Raw genomic sequence first — 27270 nt, forward strand, 5'->3', positions numbered from 1 at the left:
AGACATAATAAAGACAGCACATAATCCCCCGAACTCAGCACATTGTGGCATTGGCAAAACTAGTGACAAGATTAGAACAAGATTCTTCGACCTCCCATGGGAAAGCCCATGACATCCGATAGACCGTTTCAAAAGCTTTACATGGACTTATTAGGTCCGTATCCTAGATCAAAGCAAGGGCACATTGGATTATTGATCATCGTCGATCACAACACCAAATTTCATTTTCTCCATCCACTTAAGAAGTTTACATCCAATCGTATTTGCGAATATTTAGAAAATTGTATATTTTATACATTTGGCGTACCGGAATGTATACTGACGGACAATGGTTCACAATTCATATCCGGATTCTTTAAGTCATTTCTTACTCGATTCGGAGTCTCGCATCAATGCACCGCTATTTATTCCCCTCAGGCGAACGCAAGTGAACGTCTTAACCGCTCAGTTCTAGCAGCAATTCGCGCATACATAGGGACCGACCATACCACTTGGGATAATCATCTTACAGAAATTAGAGCAGCCTTTCGTTCTTCTATCCACCGCAGTACTGCATATTCCCCCTACTATCTATGTTTTGGTCAACACATGCTTCATAATGGTAAAGACTATGAACTTTTGCGGAAATTGAATTTAATGACTGAAGACACCTCGTTGAATAGATTCGATGCATTGCAGGTAGCTCGGCAAAAAGCTAAGGATAACATAGCCAAGGCACATGCAACAAATGCTCGTAATTACAATTTACGTATCAGAAGCAGACAACTAAAAGTCGGTGACACAGTTCATGCTCGAAATTTTACACAGAGTTCAGCCCCAAAAAGATTTAGTAGCAAATTAGCACCAGTCTTCATCCCAGCTAAGGTGTTGAGGAAGGTCAGTTCGTCGTATTATGAATTAGCTAACGAGCAGAATAAATCTCTCGGTGTATATCATTTGAAAGACATAAGTACCTAAATTAGCTAAAGAGGTCCCTTTTCAGTTCATGACTCCGTCAGTAGGCTTCCGTAGCATTAACTGTGGTGTAGTAGCCCTCTTTAATAATAATAATTTTAATTGCATTTCGGAAAGAATATTTTCTTTTGTTTGTTTGCAAAAATAAATGAATAACCCCCCCCTGAGTACTACGCACATGTCTTCACTTGGTACGGTTCTTACTCTGCCATTACAAATCGTCTAAGATCATTTAAGAGTCTGTTAAGGGGGCAATCAATCAAACCCAATAGGTTGCCAAGGTAGGAAAGGGTTAGCGAACAACACCTTTAGCTAATCGGCAGAGAAGTCGTCCGCACAATTAATAGTATCCCTATCTGGTCCAATATTTTGTTTTTTTTTTACATCCTTTTAGTTTCTGATAGTGCACTTATATTTTTTCTGTATGATCCGTGCGTATGCCTAGAGTAGGAAAGAACCCCCCCTCATCCGACGAGCTAAGCAAGAGCAACGCTAGAAGTGCACGACCCCGATCTTTAGCATACATTTGTGTTATCGTTAGCAAGGTAGAAAAATTAGGCAGCTAACAACTACACGTGCACAAGTACATCACTACAAGCTGTTCGATGCGTTCTCCGAACAACGTCCCGCATCGCACATACGCCGCATAAGCGTGTTCGTGCTTCGCCTTGATGTGGCTTATGTTTGCCAAGCTTTCCTCGTCGGTTTGGACTGTCAAGGCCTTGTGACAACGGGAGTATTCCATCTCGACAGTTGACCAAAGGGATTTGAGCTGCTCTAAGTGCATTTTAATGGAAAACAAGGGCACTTCAGAAGTTAGAGCTTCACTTTCCCGAGCTTCGAATAGAGTCAATGCGTCGCACGCCAGAATGAAATCGGAGAGGGACATTCTGGAGTGTTCTCTGCGCTGTTGTGATACGGATCGGGTGACGGGAGCGTCAGAGCAGTGCGTCATAACAACGTGCGGTATCTGGGTCTGGGTTGTAAGCTTGGAACGACCTTTGTGTTCATTCGAGTCTTTAACCGAGAATCTGCGACCCTGAGAGAGGCTGGACGAAGACGGACGGGATCTTAGGGATTCGCTGCGGCTGCGAACAGACGAGAACTTGCGCGAAATATCCGTACGCTTCACGGTCACCGGAGTTATCGGAGGCCGAACCTTCTCCGGAGTTGCAGAGGGAGACGAAAGACCGTTAGACTTCGGCGCAGTCTTGGACGGCTCCGTGGACATACTCAGGGGACGACCTTACCTTCGAACACCGAGTTTGTGGGTTTTTTTTTTTTTTTTTTTGTTTTGGAGAAAACTACAGGAAATGAGAAGTGGACTGTATGAGAACGCAAGAGCTTTCTCACTGTGCACCGCAGGATTGCGGTAGAATTATCTCGCGTGTGGCTCGGAAACGGAGCCCTTTTAATGGGGATAGATGCGGAACAACATACGAACGCACGAGTGCGGATCAAAACTTGCACGTAGACAAAGCGAAATGATTACAAAACAAGTTTGTATGGATTCGTAAGTAACGCTGGGAGTACGTATAAAACAAAACACGGAGGAAATATATAAATAAAGAAGTATAGGATAAAAGGAAATACGTTTTTGTATAAATCTGGATCCGGATATATATATGTGCGCAAAATACTGGCCGGAAAAATTATATATATAATTTATAAATATGGACGGATATATAAATATGGGCCCGATAGTGCTGGAAAAATATATATATGTATTTATTTATAAATATGGGCGGATATATATATGAGCGCAAAAGGCTGGCCGGAAAAAATATATATATAATTTTAAATATGAACGGATATATAAATATGGGCCCGATAGTGCTGGAAAAAATATATATGTATTTATTTAGAAATATGGGCGGATATATATATGAGCGCAAAATACTGGCCGGAAAAAATTATATATATAATTTATAAATATGGACGGATATATAAATATGGGCCCGATAGTGCTGGAAAAATATATATGTATTTATTTATAAATATGGGCGGATATATAAATATGGGCCCGATAGTGCTGGAAAAAATATATATGTATTTATTTATAAATATGGGCGGATACATATATGAGCGCAAAAAGTTGGCCGGGAAAATTATATAAATAATTTATAAATATGGACGGATATATAAATGTGGGCACGATAGTGCTGGAAAAAATATATATGTATTTATTCATAAATATGGGCGGATATATAATTAGGCGAAAAAAGGGAACAGGAAATAATGTGATTTGAATTTGGCGAAAACAGCTGTCGGCCGCTGTTTATATATTTGGTTTTTGATTTTGTTGTTTACTTATGTTAATAATTTTTTTTTGTGTTTGTGCGGAAAAACCAAGAACAAAAGAACGTTTTTACACACCGCGAGTGTTGTGCGCGAAGGCAAACAAAACAAACGATTATAACACTTTAATATTTTTTGTTTTTTAAACTTTTACGCGGACTTGGCAAACAGCTGTATAAATTACACACCGCGAGTGTTGTGCGCGAAGGCAAACAAAACAAACGATCAATGCATATGGACAAATGCTTTGATCTATGTATGTACGTATGTATATGCATAAGTACACAGGTGAGTATATAGATATGTATGCACACGCGTTGTTCACAACAAAAAAAAAACGTAAGTAATTGTCATTTAATTGGAGGTGGGGTTGTGTTAAATCAATGCGCGACACCGAAATGGATTATGTGTTGTGAATATGTACATATGTGCAATGTATGACTATGTAAGTATGTATGTACATATGTAAGCAAGTGCACCGGTTTCCAAAGACGCGCGTGAGGAAATTAATTTCGCACCTAATTCGAACGCGCAAGAAATCGCGGTGCATACGTTAAGTGCTATTAAAAAAAATATATTTTTTTTGCCTTTTGTGTTGTGGTAAATGTGCGAAGGGATTATATGTATATGTATATGTACAAATACGCGTAAATCAACAGATGACGATGTATGTATGTACGTTGATACGCGCGTTTGGAAATTTGTTTGGCATTAAAAATAATTATTTCAACACATAAGAAAACGCGGTGAACACTTTGATTATTATTTTTTTCCTATTTTTTATAACACTTTAATATTTTTTGTTTTTTAAACTTTTACGCGGACTTGGCAAACAGCTGTATAAATTACATGTACATGTGAATGCATATGTAAAAAAGGTGGATTTTGACAAGTGCGGGGAAAAAATAAAAATAAAAATGGAAATGTAATGTAAAACGAGAACGTTGGACAAACACGCTAAGGATTAGGAACTACCATGGAACCTTGGAACAGGTCAGGTATGTACATACAATATGTAAAAGTGTGTAGGTCGCTATTGAGAAGCGGGAAAACCTCACACTTTTATTAGTATGTAGGGCAAATGAAATGAATAATGAAATTTTTGTACTTATCAGGAATTCCGCCGATGCAAGCTGGAGGAGCGGAAGGATATCCGGCTCGAAGGACCAATGTTTGTGGAGGGGCGGAATTACCCGACCAAGCCTCAAATGGTTGGCGGGTGCCAATATCTTCAGGGTCTCGTATTTTTTCATTTCATATCATTAATAAGAGTCAATTCTAGATTAAAATTTAATATTTTTTATGCTAGACATTCCTCAGTATCATTTGATTTGAAAAAGAAAATTATACATCTTCGTTTTTGCCATACATATGTGAGCCAATGTGTTTCAATTATTATTAATATTATGAATATACATATATATCCAATAATATACCATATGCTTTAATATTTCGTAAAATATTAAAACAACTTATTTAGCATAGTCTTACAACCCTCAACCATATGTAGTCCAAGCAGCACTCTAAAATTAATTAAAGTACCATAACAGCATGGACTGCGATATGCGTTCAAAATGTCGATGTTCATGTGTCCTGCAGTTCACACGATGACGCACAGTTTGCTGCGTTCTTCATCGACCCATGAGCCGAGTGATCCACCGCTTAGAGTGATTATTAAATTGTTTGTTTCACATTAAGTGAGATGAGTGTTTTATAATTATAAGAAATTAATTCAATAATAATAATTTGATTTTAATAATGAAAAAAGTTTTGCTCTATATAAGTGACATATTAGCCTTCAACATGACTGAACAACCACTGTTCATCATGAGTAAGTTTTGTGCGACATACTCTCGAAATCGACCATTTATGTTTGAAGGTACCACTCAACAATAAATTTACATATGTATTTTTATAAATACCATCAAATTTCATTATAATAAATAAATAAATAGACATTGCCGATTATAAATGCATAAGACATATGTATTTAAGAATTTTACCAATATTACATATTTTTTTTTTTTTTTTTTTTTTTTATTTAACGGGTATCTCCTATTTACAATCTGTCCGATTTGTGGACAATAAGTAAATTATGGGGCGTGACAGTGACTTAAGGAATTGAATTTTACAACAAGTATAACAGACTATGATGTTTAGGCAAATCATCGTTAAGGTTAGGGTATTTAGGGTAATGTTGGTGGGGGAAGGGTGCTTTGGGGTGAGAGCCAGTGAGCTGATCACTCCTCGCGGACTGGTAGGTCCAATGGATGGAGTCTTCTTAGGCGGCGGATGGTAGTGCTGTTGTCTAGAAGATTTATGGCCAGCTGGTTGGGGTGCCTGTCGAGACGCTCCAGATGAGCCTTGCTGAGCCTAGCTATTTCCTGAACCCAGGGCATGTTGAGTTCCTCGTGGAATATTACATATGACTGACCATGCTCGACATCACACCACCTAAGTAGGTTTTTTGATACATACTCTCTAAATCGACCATTTATGTTTGAAAGTACGACTCAATAATAAATTAACATTTTTTCCCTATACAATAAATGGCCGTTTTTAAGAAGTCACCAAAGTATAAACATTCGTATGTGATATGCATATTCCCATATGATATGGATGTTCCCATACGATAAATGGGCGATATTAATATTTTTAGTTTTTATTAAATTTTTTTTCATATATATGGTCGATATTAAATAAATGCCATACGTTATGATATATTTTCATATGATATAAAAAATTTTAAATGTTGAGTAAATTTTTTTTTTTTTCATATGAATGGGCGAAATTAAATAAATCGCATACGTTATGATATATTTTCATATGATATGAAAAATTTTAAATGTTGAGTAAATTTTTTTTTCATATAAATTATGAAGATGACAGTTGGCACCGCCGTATTTTTTTTTTTTTTTTTTTTTTTTTTTATAGACGTAGTCGTACAACGCTCAGTACGAACAAGTGGCCCATATGACACCAGGCCCGGGCCTGTTACGAATGACCCTAAGTAAAGTTAATGTTACAACCTCTACCCACTCCGACCTAAGGGCATAGGCGTATTACATATATAAACATAAATTAAACTAGAGAAATAGAAAATATTAAATGTAATGAGATAATAGGTTACATATAAAAAGAAAACAGGATATGTTAAAATAAAGATGATTACAACTAATTACGAGCGAGGAACAACAAGATCGCAGTTTTTATACCCGGAAGCGATGTTTCGGAACCGATAACCTGCAAAAGTCTGTTGTAGTCACTACATAGTATACGAAAAGGTTCATGCAGAGAAAAGTTAGTTGTGCAAGTGGGAAGTATAAGCGGTGTGAAATTGCGGGTCCTTCTAGATGGAACAGAAATGTTAATTTGGCTCAACAGCTCGGAAGAGTCAATCTCACCATTCAAAAGTTTGTAAAGAAAAGATACACCAAGCATTGTTCTACGATTAGTTAAAGAAGGAAGGCTAATTAACTGAAGTGGACTAGAATAAGATGGAAGTTGTACAGTTGGATCCCAGCGCAAATCACGAAAGGCAAAGAGTAAAAACTGTTTTTGTACATATTCTAATTTGTTTTGATAAAACTTATATTGAGGAGACCAAACACAAGATCCATATTAAAATATGGGGCGGACTAAAGAAGTAAAAAGTATTTTGGTAGTTTATGGATCCTTGAACTCCTTCGACCAGCGCTTTATAACGCCAAGAACACTCTTAGCCCTACTAACAGTAGTCGATATATGCTGATTAAAATTGGGGAGAACCTCCATAAAAAGACATAACTTTGCACTTAGAACAGTTTAGAGATAACAAGTTAGTCCTACACCACCCCTGAAAAGCATTCAGGTCAGCTTGCAAGGTATGACATGAGAGAGAGTCTACGATGCGATTAGCGATTTTTACATCATCGGCATACATAAGAACTCTGGAATTTTAATAAAAAATAATGGGCCAAGGTCACTGCCCTGTGGGAGTCCCGATTCAACACAAATGATCTTAGAAAGAGAGGACCTAAAAAGAACCCTCTGCCTCCTATTGCCTAGATATTGTGAAATCCAAGCAAGCAGAGCATCCGGAAAGCCAACTAAATTCAGTTGTAACGATCCTTTTTCGTCCTTCGGGATATTTACAATATCTCTTGGGCTAGGTTCGGCACAACAAATTTATTTTGTGCCCCGGTGAAATTAAAACACGTTTGATTTCAGTTGCTAATGCTTAATTGTATGTTTATTCAAATCGTTAGTGGACTCGGTTGGATATGACGGTTTCTCGATGGTAGTTCTGGGCTTGGACAGCGTTGGTGAGTCACTTCGAATCCCTCGGCGTCCTTTCTTGTCTTCTTCTTGCTTCTGCAGCCGTTGCTGATTACTGTCTCGATCTGTATAGTGTGCTTGATTTGCGCTACACACCTCTGCACCCTTTTCGCTAAGTTCGTTGAGAATGCTTTTGCTTTAAAGCTTTGGGACGAATCCCGTAGCTGTTATCACGAAGCAGGATGTTCCTCAGAAATTGGTACTCGTCAGGATATATAGATCCTGGAATTTCGGCAGTAGGATATATCCTCGTGCCTACCACTGACTTTGGATACTCCTGGAGATTGCTTGGCTTCTCTCCAATTTACTCTAGCTTGGGTACGGTGTTTGTTATCCTTACTTATGGACTTGTTACTATCAAATGAAACTGTACAGGTTACTCGTAAGGCCTGTATAGTTCTTAGTTTTTCTGTTGCTCCTTGTGTTTCCTTGATAAGTTTCTTAAGGTTACTCGTAAGGCCTTAATTACTTGTTACTTGATCACGACTTGATGACTTGATGCTTTGCTTGATGGGCGTTGCCTTTATATAGGCAGTTCCCACGGCCTCAGGAATATCTTGGTGTAGTACCGCTATACAGGTGGTATATTTCCATCGGCCCTCTGCTTTCACCCACGCATCCACTTGTTACTATGCGTGGTGAAAGTCCCGTAAATCCTTTGCGCATATGTCCACTTTCTTTGTGGCTGAGCGCCCATTTATTCCCTTGTCCTTGTCTAGCTCCCTTGTATCTACGTGCTTCCATCACATTCACGCACTGGCGTCGCCTTTCTATTGGCCGCCCTTCGTATCCCGTTGACTCTCTCTGCTTTCTCTGCCAGCGCTGCCGTCGCCCGTCGCTCCCTTTAATCCACTCGTCATACCCAATTTCACCCATATTTGCTCAATATTATTATTTACATACACATATACTAATTGTATTAACTAAATTATCGTTTAAACATAATTAGCCTGATTAATTTAATATATTACATTATTTAATTCTCCATGGAAATACACTTTCATACGCATCTCGCATCCATTAGATAGAGGGCTTCCCCCATGGCTCATCCCTCCCCCTTCGGCTTGCATATTCCCCTCACACATCCACAAACCATTATTGCTTCTCGCATCTATGCTTTCCCCCCTACTCCCCGATTCACAAGCATAGCCCTCACTTGGTTTCGTTTTGGTACCAAGCGTCCCCCGCACCCGTCTTTCGGGCTTGCTTGGCCCTCACTTTTGTTTTCTCTCGCTCACGAAATTCTTTTGGTGCTCGCATTCTAACTGCTTTCGCTCTCCTGAGCGTGACGTAGGCATAGCGCGACCCATTGGCCACCGGTATTCTCCCTTGCCGTCACTCACGCATAGTGTACGTGTGATGTGCGTGTATGTACGCTAATGCATGCATTTATATTTGCCTCTCCATGCTCTTAATTTATCTAATGAGGCCAATGCCCCCTTTTTGCATGCAATTATGCCCTCAAGCCCGGTTTCATTTACTCTTATACAGCCACTAATATTCATTATGCCTCCCACGCATCTTCCCGCTTGTACGAAATCGCCAGCGGTTGCGTGTGGTTCGATCTGTCATGTTCGATTGCAAATCATGGGTTCGACTTGGTTCGATCGAGCCATGTTGGACTTGGTTGCCCATCGCATGCGCGAATTAAGATTGAGTCTGTTCTGGTTGAGTGTTAAATCAAGACTGCTTTATTGAATCAAATCATATTCTGGTTTGGCTTACATCTAAGTGTTTATAATGTTTTCTTCTGGTCACTTTTCTTGTGACACTCTATGTTTAGGGAAACTGTCACTTATCTTGTGACACTCTATGTTTAGGGAAACTGTCACTTATCTTGTGACACTCTATGTTTAATGGAATGGTATTGTTTATGTTTACATTAATGTGGAGTGTAGACCTCTTGGGTCGGCTGTTATGGGAAGTGTTGCTAATGGCATAACTCCTCCCCTCTGAGAGTATGAATTCTCCTGAATTCTGTTTACATTAATGTTTATATTTTTCTTTTTACAGTATATATGTATATAAATGGATAAACATATAATAATAATAATAAAAAGTGTTAAAAATATGCCATTTGTCATTTTCTTTTCGTATTTAAGTTCTGTGATTTCTTTTAAATTGTCAAAATTATCTATTGTTACATGATCAAAGTTTATTGTGTTTTTATAGGTTTGATTCAATAGTTCTGTTGGATAAAAAAATTTTTCGTGAAATTCTGTTTTTTCGTTAAAAAATATTTCATTTAGAATTTGAATTTTATAGTTACCGAATTGAATTAAGTTACTTCCCTTAAGTATAATATTTCTTTTATCGCAATTGTGATATATTTTTGTATTCTTGGCATTTTTGATTATAATTGTATCATCGTCAATTTCTTCGATACTCGTTATATTGTTGAATATAAATTTGCAATTATTATTAATGGTACAACTTTTACTTAATTTTAATTCTTTTAAAATTTTGTTGGGTTCATATGTAAATGTTTTATTATTTATTTCTGCAATTAACTGATTTTCTTGGTCTATTTGTATATAATCTATATTTGGTATAGGAATAATTAACTTAACATCTATGGTTATAAATGATTTTGGGATTTTAATTGCGATTATGATGCAATTATTCTTATATTTTAAAATGCCCATAGGATTAGCTTTAATTTATAAAAATCAATGTCAAATTTATTTATTTCCTCTTCTGATAAAATTTCTGGTACGATTATATTATTTTTTGCTGATGCTATGTTTTCCTGAATATAATTTATTTTGAATTCTATATTTTTTAATTTTCCCATTTGGTCATTATGAAGTATTTTCATTTCTATTTCTTGATTTTGATTGTCCATGCTTGTAAGTATGTCCTTGATTATTGTTCTGTCTTGTTTAATTGTTTCTGCTAAGTTGTGTATTGTTTTATTAAAATGTGTATTTATAACAATTTGTTGGTTCATGTCTTGTATAATATTATGGTTGTTTTGGTCAATATTGTTAAGGTGGTCTAAAATATCTGTTCTATCTTCATCGTCCATAATTCCAAAAAGCCATTTGTATGTTGTTCCTACAATATTTAACATTCCTCTTTTTATTCTGTTGTTTGGGGTTATGGATTTTATTTTAGCTCTAATTAGATTTATTTCGGCTAATAGCTCCTTTTTTCCTGTGATGTTAAAATTTTTAATGTTTGTCTCCATTTGATTTATTATATTATTTAAAGGGTCGATATTAATAATGTGTAGTATAATTACTGTTTCATTAACTATTTCCGTGGAATAAGTTTGTATAGGTGCATATCCTGCATTTGATTGAATTGGTTCAATTTGTAATCTGCCTTGAACACACATTATAACATAAAAAATTATGAAAATCTGAGGATAAGAGAAAAAAAATTTTTGTTTCAAAGATGTCAATCTGTATTTTGTTGGAAATTAATTTTTTCCTGCTTTGACGGTCTTTTTATATTACATGGATGAATATTATTTAATGTTGTAATTCTAAAATAAGGTTCATCCTTATGCCTAACTCGTTTATAGTTTTTAATTGGTCCTTCCTGTCTTTCCTCCTCATAATCTTCTCTTGTTTTATTTTGTTTGCTTAAAATTTTTTCTTTGTGTTTGATAATAGTGTTTTTTAGTTTTTCCTCATCTTCTATGTTTTTTGCATAATTTGGTGTACATTTTATTGTAGAGTGATAACGGTTATTATAAGCTGTTATTGCTAATTGCATTTTGGATGAAATTGATAAATCATCATCTATACCTGCTATTATTTCAATGAGAGTAGAATGTAGTCTTTCTATGTCTGCATTTCCTGTATGTGAATTTGGCTTTGTATAATGGATTTCTATTTGTTCTTGGTTTAAGTATTGTTTTATCTGTTCTGATCTAAATTCATTATCCATTATTATTTTATGTGGCTTATTGAATTTGGCAAAGTGTTCAATCATAATTTCCATTTTAGTTTTCCAGTTTCTATCTGTTATATTATAAGCGACTGCGAATTTTGTGAGCTTGTCTATGATTGTAACAAACGATTTGTGTATTATATGAAATATGTCCAAATGTATAATTTGATTTTTGACATCCGGTGTTTCTGTGAATTGAAACTTAGGTTGATTGGTTTTCTGTCATATTTAATTTCCTATTCTGTCATATTTAATATTCTGAGTCTGGAACTTCTGAAAAAATTCCTACTGTTCCTTTATTTATATTATTTTGCATTTTGATTTCGATTTAAATTTCTGTTTCTGCTGGGCTTACTTCTATTATTTTTCTACCATGCTGAATATTAATATTGTCCGTTGTTGTATAAGTTACTATTATCTGAGTTTTATATTTGTTTACAATATCGTCTTTTATATAGAAATTTGTAAATCCTCCTTCCTCTGCTGAATGCTGTGTATCTGATAGTTCAAAGTTTGACTTATTTGTTTTATCCTTGTTTATTAGTCCAGCTGTTTCCTGTCTACTTAAAAAATCTGCCACTTTATTGTCTTTTCCTTTCAAATATATTATGTCATAATTTTAAAATCCATCTTTGGTGTCTTGCTGTCATTTCTTTCCCTTTGTATTTTGCGTTTAGATATTTTATCGGAGCATGATCTGTTATAATTTGGAATTTATTACCTATCACATAGTGTCTAAAATAGTTTACTGCATGTATAATGGATAAAAATTCTTTATCAATTTTACTGTAGTTTTTTTCGTGTTTATTTAGAGTTCTTGAAAGGAATGCAACTGGTTGCCCTTGTTGAGACAATACTGCACCTATTGCGAAGTCACTGGCATCTGTTGTAATGGTAAATGGTTTATCAAACTCTGGATATTTTAAGATTGGATGTGAGCTTATAAGTGTTTTAAGGTTTTCAAAGGCATCTATAAACTGTGGGTCATTTGTATTAATTTGTGTGCCTTTTTGTAAATATCTGATCATTGGGTAAGCTATTTTGGAATAGTCCTTAATAAATTTTCTGTAAAATCCTGTCATACCAAGAAATCCTTTCAATTGCTTTTCTGTTTTAGGTAGCTGCATTGCTTTTATTGCTTCTATTTTATGTGGATTGGGTTTAATCCCTTCCTTTGTGAGAATGTGTCCTAAATATTCAGTATATTGTTTCATTAAGGAACATTTGTCTGGTTGAATTTTTAAGTTATGATTTCTAAGTATTTTGAAAATGTTTTCTAGAGCAATCTTATGTTCCTCAAGTGTTGTTGAAAATATCAAAATATCGTCCATGTATACAACACAACTTTTGTTTATATAATCCCTCAGTATTTCATTCATTAAACGTTGAAATGTGGCTGGGGCATTTTTTAACCCAAAAGGCATTCTAACATATTCATATAAACCCATTGGTGAAATGAATGCTGTTTTCTCTATATCTTCTTCTGCCATTAAAATTTGGTGATAGCCTTTTGCTAAATCTAATGTAGTAAAATATTGGGCTTTACCGAGTTTGTCTAATACAGCGTCCATGATAGGTATTGGGTACTTATCTGGAACGGTTACTTGGTTTAAACGCCTATAGTCTACACAAATACGATACTTTTGAATTCCAGAGCTATCTCTTTTTTTAGGTATGACACATATTGGAGAACTATATTTGCTTTTGCTTTTTCTTATAATTCCATTGTTTTCCATATAAATTATTTGTTTCTTTATTTCTTCTTCATATTTTGGGGAGACCCGATAGAGTTTTGAATTAATAGGTTGGCCTGTAGTAGTTTTTATGCTATGAACTATAGTGTTAGTATTGGTTAAGTGATCCCCTTCTTTGAAACATAACTTTTCGTACTTTTTTGAAAAATTTTTTCCTATTTGTTCTTCCTCAGTATTGAGTTCTTTTAACTTAAGATCATCAATTTCACTTACTTCCATTACGCAAACATCTTCTGATTGTTTGGAAAGGAATGGAATTTCGACCCCATTGTTAAGTTTAATAATTTTGTTTTGAAAATCAATATTTGCAAAATACCTTTGAATGAAGTCCATACCCAATAGAAAATCATATGATTTTTCCAGGGGCATAGCCACCCATTTTGTTCTTGCATAATTTATATATTTAAACTCCCTTGGCACTTTTGTTTTCACTAAGTAACTGTCACTTTCTATTTTTCCCTTTATTGTATGTATGGTTTTTGAATATTTTTCAATTATTGTGTATTTGGAATTATGTACATTAGTTGTGTTTAAAATGCTTATGGTTGATCCTGTATCTACTAAAATAATATAAGTATCTTCCTCTATTGTTCCTTTTATAAAAATTTTTTTTTCATCCGAGGCTAGTTGGTAAAAAACTCTTGATTATCTGTGCTGTTTACTACTTCCTCATTTATATTATCTACACTCATTGCTTCTGCTGGTGGTTGCTGATTATTTTGTGGTTGCTGATAATTTTGATTTTGTCTTACGTTCTGACTCTGTTGTCTATTCGGATTTTGATACTGTCTCGTATTTTGACTCTGTTGTCTATTGGGATTTTGAGACTGTTTTACATTTTGACTCTGTTCAGTATTTCGGTTTGTATTTTTATTAGTTGTCTGTTTGTTATATGTACTATGGTCATTGTCATTTTTGGTTAATAATAGTTTTTTATTTAAATTTCCATAATTCAGACCAATATAATTTGCAAGTTCAATTCTTATATCTGTTAATGTTGTTTTATTCATTAAGGCAATGGCCATTGGACCACAAGATAATTCTTTTACTCTTTGAATTAAGAGACCACTTAATATGTCAACTAATCTGCTATTGTTGTCAAAGACCGAAAAATCAGTAATTTCCTCAACAATTGCTCTTACTTTAAAATCAAGATCTCGAACGGTAGTTACCCTTAAGTTATTAATTTTTCTGGTTAGACCCATTTGATCCGTTCTTGGGCGATAATGATGTCGAAGACGAGTTTTGCAATCAGCCCAAGATGTAGGGGGGTTAATATTAAGCATAGTTCTAGCCTGACCTTGAATTTTGGTGTTGAATATAACAGTGAAGTCCTGGTCGTTATCATCATACTCCTCCATGATTTGGTTGACTGCCGAAATGAAACCATGTAACGTTCCCTCCTGTCCAGTGAACACCGGCAAGTACCTTGTTTCCTTCTCGATGCTGTTTCTCTCCCTTGTTCTTGGATTAGAATGCATCTCTTGATTGGATATTATTATTGATGTTAGCATTTGAATGCATTGTTGTATTTCGTTAATTTGTGCCATTTTAATGGTGTATGTTTTATTGTTTCGTTAACTTTTTTTTTTTTTTAAGTTTCCACAATAATTCTGTTTGTTTGCACAAAGTGTTTTTACAATATTATATTGTTTCGTTATTTGTCACAAAATGTTTTTATAATATTATATTGTTTCGTTGGCTTAGATTTTCTCCAAAGTTTCCACAATATATATATTTTATTTTGTCACTAAACGTTTTGTTTTCCACAGTATTATATTGTTTCGTTATCTTTGATTGCGTTCAAAGTTTCCACAATATTTTAGCTGTGAACTCGAGTACCGACTGCGCCAATTAAGATTGAGTCTGTTCTGGTTGAGTGTTAAATCAAGACTGCTTTATTGAATCAAATCATATTCTGGTTTGGCTTACATCTAAGTGTTTATAATGTTTTCTTCTGGTCACTTTTCTTGTGACACTCTATGTTTAGGGAAACTGTCACTTATCTTGTGACACTCTATGTTTAATGGAATGGTATTGTTTATGTTTACATTAATGTGGAGTGTAGACCTCTTGGGTCGGCTGTTATGGGAAGTGTTGCTAATGGCATAACTCGCGTGTATATTGGTTTTTCATTATGCTTCCCACGCATCTTCCCGCTTGTACGAAATCGCCAGCGGTTGCGTGGGGTTCGATCGGCCATGTTCGACCGGCCTCTTTCATTGGCTCTTATACGACCGAACTTATCGTATTATGTTTCCCACGCATCTTCCCGCTTGTACGAAATTGCCAGCAGTTGCGTGGGGTTCCATCGGCCATGTTCGGCCGGCCTTGTTTCATTTGTTCATTTACAGCCGATTTCACTCTTATACCGCCAATTCTATTCTTATACAACCAATTCTGTGCTTGGTCTGATATCGTGTATTTAGTTTGTGTCTTGGCTGCGTTCATATCTGGCTGTTTGTTGTATCTTGTTTGTTGTGGCTTTGTAGCTTGTTTGTTGTAGCTTGTTTGTTGTGTGGGACATTATTCTTGTCTATATAATGTTCCTCACACAGTTTATGTAATAGTAATAGCATGGTTTACCGAATCGAAAGCCTTACTGAAATCCGTATATATAACATCAGTTTGCTTTTGTTTCTTAAAACCTTGGATTACAAAAGATGTAAACTGTAAAAGGTTAGTTGTGGTAGACCTATTCTTGACAAACCCATGCTGGTATGGCGAAAAAATAGATTTACATAAATGCTGTACTTGAGACGTCATAATTTTCTCAAACAGTTTAGGTATCGCTGACAATTTAGAAATTCCTCTGTAATTAGTGACGTCGGATTATTGCCACATTGTGAAGAGGTAAAATAAACGAATCCTTCCATATAGTTGGAAACTCGGACAGTCTAACGGACAACTCGAAAAGCTTAAGTAAAGGCGAGCACAATGACTCCGCACAGAACCTCAAGACACAAACGGGAATACCGTCTGGGCCCGGTGAGTATACCGGCTTAAACGTTATTAGTTCCTTAGCTACCGAACTTTGCGTTATAATAGGATTAAGAATACAGTTGGATTTCGTTATAGGATATGGATATATCTGACTAGAGTTGTACTTAGTAGATATGTACGTAGTCGAGAAGAAGTTAGCAAATAAATTAGAAATAGATTGATCAGAAGAGGCCGAATCATTATTAAAAACTGCAAACGATGGAAGGGAGATAGAATTTCGCTTTGAGTTAACGAAACTATAGAACTCTTTAGGATTTTCGGAGAATTGCAACTTGCAACGTTGTAAGTAATTATTATAGCATTTAGAATTAGAAACAATAAAATTCGATTTAGCAACCAAGTAACGAGACAGATCCGATGATACCCGTGACTTTATATTTTTTGTAATACCTAGACTTAAGATTCTTCAGTTTTGACAGCCCCCGCGTGAACCATGGTGATTTTTTCGTCACCACAGGAGACACTAGGGGTACACAGTCATTAAAGATCGAGTCAACAGTGGTATAAAATAAAGAAATGGCGGAATTCATATCCGTACAAGTGTGTAAATTAGTCTAATCGGTATTAAGAAAGGCATTGTTTAGTGCGACAATGTCAGTCTTCCGAAAACATCGTGTGTGTACCGTAGGATCACACTCGGAGATGGGCTCACGGCTGGGATACTCAATAGATAACTCTAAAGTTGGATGATACCTATCCTCTGGTAACACCATTGGACTAGTTCTAGATACTTCACAAAAGCTAGGATCAGAAGTAAAAATCAGATCCAGAAATCTGCCAGACGTATTAGAAATCGAATTCAGCTGGCCCAACGAAAGCTCAAACAGACCATCAATAAAATCATGACCCCCAGAGGGCAGCAACGTGTTGCTACCATTAACTGTTGACCAAGTCATAGTGGGCAGGTGAAAGTCCCCAAGGACAATTTAAATATATATATTGCGTCACTAAATAAATGACGATTCATTTGGCTACATTATGACGATCACAGTTGGAACCGCCGTTTTCGTTCTTTTAACTTATTGTAACGATCCTTTTTCGTCCTTCGGGATATTTACAATGTCTCTTGGGCTAGGTTCGGCACAACAAAATTTATTTTTGTGCCCCGGTGAAATTAGAACAGGTTTGTTTAATGATTTGTTTTGGTGGTACGTTTATTTACGATTGTTTATGGGCTTGGTTGGATATGACAAGTTTCTTTAGAGGAGTCCCGAACTCGGGCAGTGCTGCTTATGACTGGGGTCCCTCGACGCTCGATCCTGGTCCGCCTCTCGTTCCTATAGTTCCTGCTCCGGACTTGTAATACGATTATCCTGTCTGATGTCTCCCTTGTCAGAATAATACCGGCGTGTTAATGGGCCGTAGGATATATCCTCTGGCTTTACTTTCACGCTATTGGCGTATTCTGATCCTTTAGGGATATTATTGCCACCTCAGTGCCTCTGACTGCGTTTCTAAGATGGTCTTTTTGTGCTCGTAGCCACAAGGATAGATCCTGTGGACGTTTGTTGTAGGGCGGAATTTTCGCAGCAATTGGTGTTCGTCACGATATATAGATCCTGGAATTTCAGGTAACAGGATATATCCTTGTACCTTCCAATATGCTGGGAATCTTCCTGGAGCAGTTTGACCTTTCTTGATTCTTGCCTAGGCACGGTATTTTAGTCCTATTCCAAGGACTTGCTGGTTACGGGATAATTTGAGAGGTTACTCGTAAGGCCGTCTCAAATTATTCTGACTTTTCTTGATACTTTCACTTGTTTTGTTTCACTCGTCTGAGCTTTTAAGGTTACTCGTAAGCCTTAAAACTCCTTGGTAGATCACGACTTGTAGACTTGATGATTTTTGATTGATTGATTTCGGTAACAGGATATATCCTTGTACCTTCCAATATGCTGGAATCTTCCTGGAGCAGTTTGACCTTTCTTGATTCTTGCCTAGGCACGTATTTTAGTCCTATTCCAAGGACTTGCTGGTTACGGGATAATTTGAGAGGTTACTCGTAAGGCCGTCTCAAATTATTCTGACTTTTCTTGATACTTTCACTTGTTTTGTTTCACTCGTCTGAGCTTTTAAGGTTACTCGTAAGGCCTTAAAAACTCCCTTGGTAGATCACGACTTGTAGACTTGATGATTTTTGATTGATGGGCGTTGCCTTTATATAGGCAGCTCCCACGGCCTCAGGAATATATTGGTGTAGTACATTTCCATCGGCCCTCTGCTTTCACCCACGCATCCACTTGTTGCTATGCGTGGTGAAAGTCCCGTAAATCCTTGGCGCATTTGTCCACTTTCTCTGTGGCTGCGCGCCCGTTTATATTTTGTCCTTGTCTTTCTCGGTTGTACATACTGACTTGCATCACTTTCTCATGCTGGCGTCGCCTTCCCATTGGCCGCCACACGTATCCCGTTTACTTTTCGCTGCTTTCTCTTTTCTGGCGGCGCTGCCGTCGCCCGTCGCTCCCCTCAATCCGCTTGTCATACCCATACTTTGCTCATATTATTTCCATATTAATATTATGCATACATATATATATATTCATTAAACTTAGTCTATAATTTAATAATAATTAGCTTGATTAATTTAATATACAACATCGTTTAATTTCCCATGCAATGCACTTTCATACGCATATCGTATCTATTAGATAGCGGGCTTCCCCATTGCTCAATCCCTCCCCCTTCGGTTCGCATATTCCCCTATCCAATCCACAAACCATTATCGTTTCATATAATGCATGCATGCCCCGCACCCGTCTCACGGGCTTGCTTGGCCCTCGCTTGGCTTTGTGTCGGCACGATGCATTCCCCGCACCCGTCTCGTGGGCTTGCTTAGCCCTCACTTTGTTCGCCTAATTTCGGCAGTTCACGCTCTCACTGCTTTTGTTCTCTTATGCGTGACGTAGGCAGAGAGCACCCATTGGCCACCGGTACTCCCTCTCTACGTCATACACGCATAGTATACGTGTATTGTGGGTGTATGCTTATTCAGCGTATTCATACATGCATTGTATGTTAATGCATGCATCTCTATTGTGGCCTCTCTGTGCTCTTAAACTGTCCCACTGGGCCAATGCCCTTTTTTTGATTGCACTTGTTTGCTCTTACATGGCCGATTTTGCCTATTATGCCTCCCACGCATCTTCCCGCTTGTACGAAATTGCTCGCGGTTGCGTGCGGTTCGATCGATCGTGTTTGATCGTAACCGTATCGTGTATCGTACCTCGTATATGAAGTGGCCGACTTATCGCTTTATGCTTCCCACGCATCTTCCCGCTTGTACGAAATCGCTTGCGGTTGCGTGCGGTTCGATCCATTGCGTTTGATCGTAACCTATTTTCGTTGCACTGGTTCGATCGACCGGTGACGCGATTGGTCGAATATCGTACATCTGGTTTGTGTCTCGGCTGTATCTTGTATCTGGTGCGTTATTTACACCGTTGGATTGTTTTGCTGCCGGTTTGTTGTGTGGGATATTATTATGATTTATAATATTCCTCACATTATATATACATATATATAACTTTTTTTTCACCCATTTAAACATGAAGAGTAGGAATCTCTTAAAGTACATTCATTGCGTCACTAAAGAAATGACGATACATTTGGCTACCTAAAAAAAAAAAGAGGATAGAAATGGACTTATTATTATATGAAATACTCTCCCATTTAATAATAGTACATCAGCAATTTAAAAGAAATCGAATCATCAGCAAAGGATAAGCTTCAGTGGGTCGCAGTATGGCAGCTGCTCAACCACTTACAACACCTTGCCTGTTACAAAAGTCGTTTACAATTGATTCTAGGCTTTGTCATTGTATTAAATAATGTTTTAATAAGTAACTAGCGCGGCATCAGGTGATCGAAGATCCTCCCAATTTACTATGTTACAAATAACATTGGCATCACATCCATTGTCGTTTATAAAATAAACTTTTAATGGTTTAGAAGCCATACAATGCAAATTGCCCCTTATTTATCATTGCAGTCCAGCACGGATACGACCTTAGAGGCGTTCAGGCATAATCCAACGGACGTAGCGTCATACCACTGTTCGCTCGAACAAGTATCGTGCCATTGGTCCGTACCTGCGGTTCCTCTCGTACTACGCAGGAATGCTGTCGCAACAACGTTTTGTCATTAGTAGGGTAAAACTAACCTGTTTCACGACGGTCTAAACCCAGCTCACGTTCCCTTGCATGGGTGAACAATCCAACGCTTGGTGAATTTTGCTTCACAATGATAGGAAGAGCCGACATCGAAGGATCAAAAAGCGACGTCGCTATGAACGCTTGGCCGCCACAAGCCAGTTATCCCTATGGTAACTTTTCTGACACCTCTTGTTAAAAACTCTTTAAACCAAAAGGATCGATAGGCCGAGCTTTTGCTGTCCCTGTGTGTACTGAACACCGAGATCAAGTCAGCATTTGCCCTTTTGCTCTATGTGTGGTTTCTGTCCGCACTGAGCTGGCCTTGGGACACCTTTGTTATTATTTGAGAGATGTACCGCCCCAGTCAAACTCCCTACCTGGCAATGTCCTTGAATTGGATCATACCTGAGTAATTGGAGTTATACCAAATATTTCAAATTAAAAATACATAAATGCACTCTCTCATTAAAGAATTTGTTTGCGATTATATAACAAACTCGTGATACTTTGATCAAGAAGCTTGCATCAAAACCCAATACCATAAGATATAATAAATATATCCGTATAATGGCTAGGAAATGATACACGTTCCATTTAATCAAGTAAGTAAGGAAACAATAAGAGTAGTGGTATTTCATTGGCGATATCAAACACAAGGAATAATATCTCCCACTTATTCTACACCTCTTATGTCTCCTTACACTGCCAGATTAGAGTCAAGCTCAAAAGGGTCTTCTTTCCCCGCTAATTATTCCAAGCCCGTTCCCTTGGCTGTGGTTTCGCTAGATAGTAGATAGGGACAGTAGGAATCTCGTTAATCCATTCATGCGCGTCACTAATTAGATGACGAGGCATTTGGCTATTTTTTTTTTTTTTTTTTTTTGATCGCAGAGGGAGGAAATCTTCGAAAGATACGGTCACCTTACTACGGGTGAATTGCCGCATGCACGATTCACTGCATCATCAGAACTATAAAGTTCCACAGCGCCTACGTACTAAAACCTCCTCTTTTAGCCATGCGATGTTTGTGCCTTCTTTTAGATGTCAAGCTGAGGCAGCAAGCGCCTTTGGTTAATTTGTTTGTAACCCCAAGATTAGAATGTGGCAAATCATATTTCATTTATGTTGGATTTTGCTCCAACTTAAAAGTGTACTCAAATTTTCAGTAGGCGGACGTAATCCTAGACCATATTCCAACGTTATCTAATATTCGTCAGGATTAGACCTTCAGAATACCGCCGCTCGAATCTGTTACTAACTAGACAATGGCCTAGATAGCATCCAGAGGACACCACGAGGAGGTTTCGAGTCGACTTGACCTGGATCCGGACTTACGAAGTATAGCATTTCTGCGTTGACCTTCTGCGTTCACCAGGACCCTGTCCTTCCGATACCTCTCGACGGCTTCTTTATGGTCGTTCCTGTTGCCAGGATGAGCACGAGGCCCATATTTAATAACAAACGGATACTCAACAGGTTACGGAATTGGAACCGTATTCCCTTTCGTTCAAAATTATTCAAGTGTTTTATTATTTATTATTTCATTTGACATTTTTAAAACTTGAAAATTTTCGGCTTTCGCCTTGAACTTAGGACCGACTAACTCGTGATCAACCACTGTTCACAGGAAACCCTTCTCCACTTCAGTCCTCCAAGGTCTCATTCGATTATTTGCTACTACCACCAAGATCTGTACCAATGGCGGCTCCATGCAGGCTTACGCCAAACACTTCTAAGCACACCATTGTACCTTCCTAAACCACTAAAGTTTCAAAATTTATATTATAAATAATATAAATCATCTACTTTAGCGGTAATGTATAGGTATACAACTTAAGCGTCATCCATTTTAAGGGCTAGTTGCTGCGGCAGGTGAGTTGTTACACACTCCTTAGCGGATTTCGACTTCCATGATCACCGTCCTGCTGTTTTAAGCAACCAACGCCTTTCATGGTTTCTGTATGAGTTGTTAATTTGGGCACCGTAACATTACGTTTGGTTCATCCCACAGCGCCAGTTCTGCTTACCAAAAGTGGCCCACTGGGCACAATATATCATAACCTTAAACTTCATATCAAGAAAGTTAAGGTTCTTACCCATTTAAAGTTTGAGAATAAGTTAAGATCGTTTCGACCCTAAGGCCTCTAATCATTCGCTTTACCAGATAAGATTATTTTATATAACATTTAAATGCACCAGCTATCCTGAGGGAAACTTCGAAAGGAACCAGCTACTAGATGGTTCGATTGGTCTTTCGCCCCTATACTCAATTCTGACAATCGATTTTCACGTCAGAACTGTTTCGGTCTTCCATCAGGGTTTCCCCTGACTTCAACCTGATCAAGTATAGTTCACCATCTTTCGGGTCACAGCATATATGCTCAAGGTACGTTCCAGTTAGAGGTATAAATAATATAAATATCATTATACATAACTATATAGAACGCCCCGGGATTGTGTTAATTATCTATAAATAGTTAAAAAACGAATCCCATTATTAGTCAAGTTAATTATGCTATTAGGTTTATATCCCAATAACTTGCACATATGTTAGACTCCTTGGTCCGTGTTTCAAGACGGGTCCCGAAGGTATCCTGAATCTTTCGCATTGTTAATCATACAAGTGCATATAATAAACACAGAAAATCAATGATAATCATGCTATTATATAATTCCGAAAAATTAACGCACTGTATTCATATAAATCTATCAACACTTTATCAAATTAATGACATTTATTCTATGTTAAAATGCAAGCAAAATAATTTAAATAAACTATAAGTCATATTTAATGCTAAATTTGGTTTATGTTAATAGATTACAATGTCCTTATATGGAAAAAATGCACACTATTATTATAATATTATTAAAATATTAAAACTCTAATGATGAATTTTCCATAATGGATATTCAGGTTCATCGGGCTTAACCTCTAAGCAGTTTCACGTACTATTTAACTCTCTATTCAGAGTTCTTTTCAACTTTCCCTCACGGTACTTGTCTACTATCGGTCTCATGGTTATATTTAGTTTTAGATGGAGTTTACCACCCACTTAGTGCTGCACTATCAAGCAACACGACTCTTTGGAAACACCATCTAGTAATCATTAACGTTATACGGGCCTGGCACCCTCTATGGGTAAATGGCCTCATTTAAGAAGGACTTAAATCATTAATTTCTCATACTAGAATATTGATGCTCCATACACTGCATCTCACATTTGCCATAAAGACAAAGTGACTTAGTGCTGAACTATTTTCTTTTCGCTCGCCGCGACTAAGAAAATCCTTGTTAGTTTCTTTTCCTCCCCTAAGTAATATGCTTAAATTCAGGGGGTAGTCCCATATGAGTTGAGGTTGTATATACACACAAATATATTATTTAATATATTAAAACCATTGTATACTTTAAGTGAAGAATAATATTATGACACAATTATTTTTTCATTTCATATCATTAATAAGAGGCAATTCTAGATTAAAATTTAATATTTTTAAAGAAAATTATACATCTTCGTTTTTCTCATACATATGTGAGCCAATGTGTTTCAATTATTATTAATATTATGAATATACATATATATCCAATAATATACCATATGGTTTAATATTTCGTAAAATATTAAAACAACTTATTTAGCATAGTCTTACAACCCTCAACCATATGTAGTCCAAGCAGCACTCTAAAATTAATTAAAGTACCATGACTGCATGGACTGCGATATGCGTTCAAAATGTCGATGTTCATGTGTCCTGCAGTTCACACGATGACGCACAGTTTGCTGCGTTCTTCATTGACCCATGAGCCGAGTGATCCACCGCTTAGAGTGATTATTAAATTGTTTGTTTATTTCATTACGTCAATAATATTTTTATTGAAAGAAATTAAAAATACACCATTTTACTGGCATATATCAATTCCTTCAATAAAATCTTAACCCAAACGAATGCTGCGAAATGTCTTAGTTAACATAAGTGATTGAATACTGGACTTGACTATCAATTTATGTAAAACGTTAACCTTAAATGCAGGTACAACATTGTACATTTGGGATGTTGATTTAACCAATGTATGCCCAAACCAACAATGGCCAATACATTACGCAACGCCTGTATATTATGGTACATATACACGCAGATAAATAAAGATATACAAACATAATTTTCAATCTCCGATCGGAACTTTATTATTTTACTTTATTTAAATTTAATTTAATTTAATTTAATTTAATTTTTCAAATCAAATATTGTATTAAATCGACTTCCACTGATCAGATTTAATAATAATAATAATCAATTTCATTTTCATTTTATGCTCTCATCTTCAATTTCATTTTCATTTTATATATCTTTATATTAATTTGGTATTTATTTATTTTAATAACGGTTGGAAAATACAATATTGATCCTTCCGCAGGTTCACCTACGGAAACCTTGTTACGACTTTTACTTCCTCTAAATAATCAAGTTCGGTCAACTTTTGCGAAACAACCGTAACACGCAAGGCGTCACAGTGATCACGTCCGGAGACCTCACTAAATAATTCAATCGGTAGTAGCGACGGGCGGTGTGCACAAAGGGCAGGGACGTAATCAATGCGAGTTAATGACTCACACTTACTAGGAATTCCAAGTTCATGTGAACAGTTTCAGTTCACAATCCCAAGCATGAAAGTGGTTCAGCGGTTTACCCGGACCTCTCGTTCTAGGAAATACACGTTGATACTTTCATTGTAGCGCGCGTGCAGCCCAGGATATCTAAGGGCATCACAGACCTGTTATTGCTCAATCTCATTATTGCTAGACGCAATTTGTCCATTTAAGAAGCTAGTGTCCTTATAATGAGACAAACCAACAGGTACGGCTCCACTTATATAAACACATTCAAACACAATAAATATTTTACTGCTACCATGAATGAAGGCAATATAAGTTTCAACACCAAAATCCTGAAGATATCTATTTAATATATTTGAGTCTCGTTCGTTATCGGAATTAACCAGACAAATCACTCCACGAACTAAGAACGGCCATGCACCACCACCCATAGATTCGAGAAAGAGCTATCAATCTGTCTTACACACTTATGTTCGGACCTGGTAAGTTTTCCCGTGTTGAGTCAAATTAAGCCGCAGGCTCCACTCCTGGTGGTGCCCTTCCGTCAATTCCTTTAAGTTTCAGCTTTGCAACCATACTTCCCCCGGAGCCCAAAAGCTTTGGTTTCCCGGGAAGCGACTGAGAGAGCCATAAAAGTAGCTACACCCAATTGATAGCTGGCATCGTTTATGGTTAGAACTAGGGCGGTATCTGATCGCCTTCGAACCTCTAACTTTCGTTCTTGATTAATGAAAACATCTTTGGCAAATGCTTTCGCTTAAGTTAGTCTTACGACGGTCCAAGAATTTCACCTCTCGCGTCGTAATACTAATGCCCCCAAACTGCTTCTATTAATCATTACCTCTTGATCTGAAAACCAATGAAAGCAGAACAGAGGTCTTATTTCATTATCCCATGCACAGAATATTCAGGCATTTGAAGCCTGCTTTAAGCACTCTAATTTGTTCAAAGTAATTGTACCGGCCCACAAAAACACTCGATTAAGAGCACTAATGTAGGTTTTTAAATAGGAGGAATATATAAAAAAGTACAAGTACTTAATTACATATAAGAACTCCACCGATAATACGCTTACATACATAAAGGTATAGTACTAACTGCAAATGTATGTTGTACTACCCGTATGAAGCACAAGTTCAACTACGAACGTTTTAACCGCAACAACTTTAATATACGCTATTGGAGCTGGAATTACCGCGGCTGCTGGCACCAGACTTGCCCTCCAATTGGTCCTTGTTAAAGGATTTAAAGTGTACTCATTCCAATTACAGGGCCTCGGATATGAGTCCTGTATTGTTATTTTTCGTCACTACCTCCCCGAGCTGGGAGTGGGTAATTTACGCGCCTGCTGCCTTCCTTAGATGTGGTAGCCGTTTCTCAGGCTCCCTCTCCGGAATCGAACCCTGATTCCCCGTTACCCGTTGCAACCATGGTAGTCCTAGATACTACCATCAAAAGTTGATAAAGCAGACATTTGAAAGATCTGTCGTCGGTACAAGACCATACGATCTGCATGTTATCTAGAGTTCAACCAATATAACGATCAATTGATCGCTTGGTTTTAGTCTAATAAAAGCACACGTCCCAGAAGGTCCGTGTTTTAATTGCATGTATTAGCTCTAGAATTACCACAGTTATCCACAGTTATAACTGTTAACGATCTAAGGAACCATAACTGATATAATGAGCCTTTTGCGGTTTCCCCTTTAAATCGTGTGTACTTAGACATGCATGGCTTAGACATGCATGGCAATCATATAACTACTAGCAGGATCAACCAGAATAATGTTATTTATTAAATGTGTTGTTAAATAACGATAAGTTTTATGATTTTTAACAAACACATATTTTTAAATATTTAATGATACTTCACAATATGATATATTTTTGAATAAAATAAATTAAAATACATATATTATTTGTGGTAACATTCTACGAATACGGCCATAATTTAATAGCGTTCATTTTCGTTTTTCATTAATTGAATATATTTAATAAATTTGTTCAAAAATATCTTTATTTTTACACTTACAAAATATATAATCACATTTGCTTTAATTTTGCTCATTTCAAAAGAAAATAAACATTTGTATTTTGATATTAAATTTAAAATTTAACTTGAATTTGACATTTAATGCGTAATATTATATATCAAGTAAAACCATCATAATTATAATTATAAGAAATTAATTCAATAATAATTTGATTTTAATAATGGAAAAATTTTTGCTCTATATAAGTGACATATTATTTAAGTTGCAAACATAACAAGATTTA

The 27270-nt window shown here is 36.7% G+C and overlaps 3 non-coding genes and 1 pseudogene across 3 annotated transcripts; all 4 read right to left on the reverse strand.

Annotated features, from left to right (window-relative positions):
* Nucleotides 1–4742: 4742 nt before the first annotated feature.
* Nucleotides 4743–4922, reverse strand: LOC6637558. The gene has a single exon (XR_006954801.1). It is a non-coding gene; the product is annotated as a 5.8S ribosomal RNA (ribosomal RNA).
* A 15005-nt stretch (nt 4923–19927) lies between these two features.
* Nucleotides 19928–23737, reverse strand: LOC124460807. Its single transcript, XR_006954803.1, has one exon. It is a non-coding gene; the product is annotated as a large subunit ribosomal RNA (ribosomal RNA).
* A 290-nt stretch (nt 23738–24027) lies between these two features.
* On the reverse strand, nt 24028–24207 carry LOC6637613 (annotated as a pseudogene).
* Nucleotides 24208–24777: 570 nt separating this feature from the next.
* LOC111519054 lies at nt 24778–26777 on the reverse strand. The gene has a single exon (XR_006954802.1). It is a non-coding gene; the product is annotated as a small subunit ribosomal RNA (ribosomal RNA).
* Nucleotides 26778–27270: the final 493 nt, after the last annotated feature.

Source organism: Drosophila willistoni, unplaced genomic scaffold (genome assembly GCF_018902025.1).
Source record: "Drosophila willistoni isolate 14030-0811.24 unplaced genomic scaffold, UCI_dwil_1.1 Seg117.1, whole genome shotgun sequence".
NCBI lineage: Eukaryota > Metazoa > Arthropoda > Insecta > Diptera > Drosophilidae > Drosophila > Drosophila willistoni.